We start from the raw sequence: 2,805 nt of genomic DNA on the forward strand, positions 1-2,805 counted from the left end.
TTTTTTTTTTGCTTCCCTAAACCTCAGTACACTATCACAGTAGAAACAACGTATGTATGTAGTACACAATGTACATGCTGTTGTTGCTAAGAGCTTTTGAGTTGGCTCCGACTCATAGAGATCCTGTATAGGGTTTCTGAGGAGCGGCTGGTTTGAACTGCCAACCTTTTAACTACGTTCAGCAGTTAAATGCTTATAATGCCATACCAGGATGCCTTTTTGCTTTTACAGAACTCAGCATACTGCTATAGCAAAACAACAAATATATATATATATATATACACACACACACACAATGTACAGAGATGGAAATTAATTGAGCACCAAGATTATTAATGATGTTAAATGATAAATAGGACCTTCACTGCCAGGAAATGTTATCTACCTATTTGAAGCATGTGTGACCCTACCAAACTTGTTGTTATTGCTGTTGTTGGTAAGTGCCGTGGAATTTGTTCTGAATCATAGTGACCCTGTATAGGTTTTCTAAGGAGTGCCAGGTCAGTTTGAACCACCAACTTTGTGCTTAGCCGTCCACATCTTACCATAAGCACCACACCAGGACTCCCTATGACAGTTAGATAACCTATTCCGATTTTACCACTAGGATAAAATGTGAAGGGATTGAGTAATAATACCTAGAATTATTTCTTACTAAATGGTATACATTAATTGTTGGAGTCAGTACCGTGGAGTCAGTTCCGACTCATAGTGACCCTGTACAGGGTTTCCGAGGTTGTAAATCTTGATGGGAGCAGAAAGCCTCATCTTTCTCCTGAAGAACAGTTAGTTCCTTTTTTATACTCTAAGAGATAGATATTATTCATATTTCCATATTATAGATGCAGAATTTAGTTCACAGAGTCTGAGTTGGGAGCACTATGATTCTGTAGGACTCCTGGTATGTCACTGTAGGATCAGCACTGGATTTTGAATCACAAACTTGGCAGTTCAAACCCACCAGCTTCTCATCAGAAACCCTATACAGGGTGAGCACTTAAAAACAACAACAACAAACGGCTCTGTAGGACAACTACAAGGTCAGCAGTTTGAGCCGACCAGCCACTCCATGGCAGTAAGATGAGGCTTTGTGCTCCTACAAAGATTTATAGCCTCAGAAACCCTAAAGAGGGTCAGTCACTATGAGTTGGAGCCAACTTGATAGCACTTAAGAACAACAATGCCTGAGTTCAGGATCTTAGGCCTGCCTCTTTCTGTATTCAGATCCCGTATTTGAAACACTATTCTGTATCTCTGTAAAAGTAGTGTAGTAGATTACAAACTGGGTCGGCATTTGATTCTACCAGTTGCTCTGCAAGATGAGACTTTCTGCTCCTGCAACGTTGTTAAGCCGCAGAATGAGTTGGAACCAACTTGATGACGTATCACTACCACCACCACCACATTCCCTATATGCTATATTTCCATATGCCAGACTATTGATGAGCAGGCCTAAATCAATTAATCTGATTGCATGTTGTCTTTTTCACCACTCAGTATATGTCTCCCAAAGATGCATGCTTGGTAGCAAAATATGGCTATATAAAACAAGGAGGATGATTCCGTAGCCAACGTTGTATTAACAGTTATGTTTTGGAAAAGTTAAACCTTGCTAGATATCCTTCTGGAGTCCTCGTGTGGTTCTATAGGATAAGCATTGGACTACTTATCACAAAGGTGGCAGTTCAAACCCATCAGCTGCTCCTCAGAAACCCTATACAAGGCCACTATGATTTGGAACTGACTCAATGGCATTTAACAACAATTATATATATATATCCTTTTGGAACCTTGGTGTGGCATTGTAGGATAAGCACTGAACTGTAATCCTCACACTCGGAAGTTCAGGCCCACCCAGGGCTCCTGGGAAACCCTAGATTTGAACTGCAAGGTCAGCGGTTCAAACTCACCAGCCACTCCTCAATGGCACTTAATAACAACAACAAACTGCAGAGTTCTCAACTTTGGAATAATTGATATTTTAGGGTGAATATCTATTTGTTCTGAGTAGTTGTCATATTCATTAAAATATATTTTACAACAACAAAAAAAATATATTGGCTTTTGCTGGGCCACTTAAATTCAAGGCAGAGATGTCATCTCAAAAGATTATGTCAATTGTTTCATAGGGTCTCAAAGGGGTAATCTTGATAGATTCTCTCAACAAATACAGGTTAATCGTATGGGCTTACTAGGAAGAAGTTTTCAGAAAATGCAAAACAGCATTGAATAGAAAAGGCAAGGAAAATTGCACCAAGAATTTTTTTTCCTCCACTAGCACAGTGCACCTCTTTGTTCTATGAGGGTAGTGTAATACTCAAGGTTGTATGACAACTTGACTAAGCCAGGATTCTCAGTGTCTTGCCAGTTAAAATGTGATCATCGCCCTTGATGGGATCTAATATAACGTATCATTTCCATGATGAGATCTGTTATGAGCAGTCAATCAATTGAAAGGGAGTTTCCTTGGGGTGTAGCCTGCTTCCAATATACAAGTACATTTGGAAAATTTCGCTCGACGTGTCTTAGGTCTGAGTCCTATCTGTCTCATCATCTGAATTCTGATTCCTTGGATTTGAGCCAGATGCCTGTATAGTGTCTGTGGTTCCTAAGAGGCAATAGCCTACAATATTACCTGCCAGCAGAAACCTGCGATCTGACTTGACGATCTGGATTCATCAGTTCCCACAGCTCCAAGAGTCAGGAGAAGCCTCTAGCCTGACATCTAACTCATGGACTTGAATTTGCCATCCTCTGGTAGCATAGCAGTTACGAATCAGGCTGCTAATCTCAAGGTCAGCAGTT

This window comes from Chrysochloris asiatica, unplaced genomic scaffold, assembly GCF_000296735.1.
Source record: "Chrysochloris asiatica unplaced genomic scaffold, ChrAsi1.0 scaffold00130, whole genome shotgun sequence".
Classification (NCBI taxonomy): Eukaryota; Metazoa; Chordata; class Mammalia; order Afrosoricida; family Chrysochloridae; genus Chrysochloris; species Chrysochloris asiatica.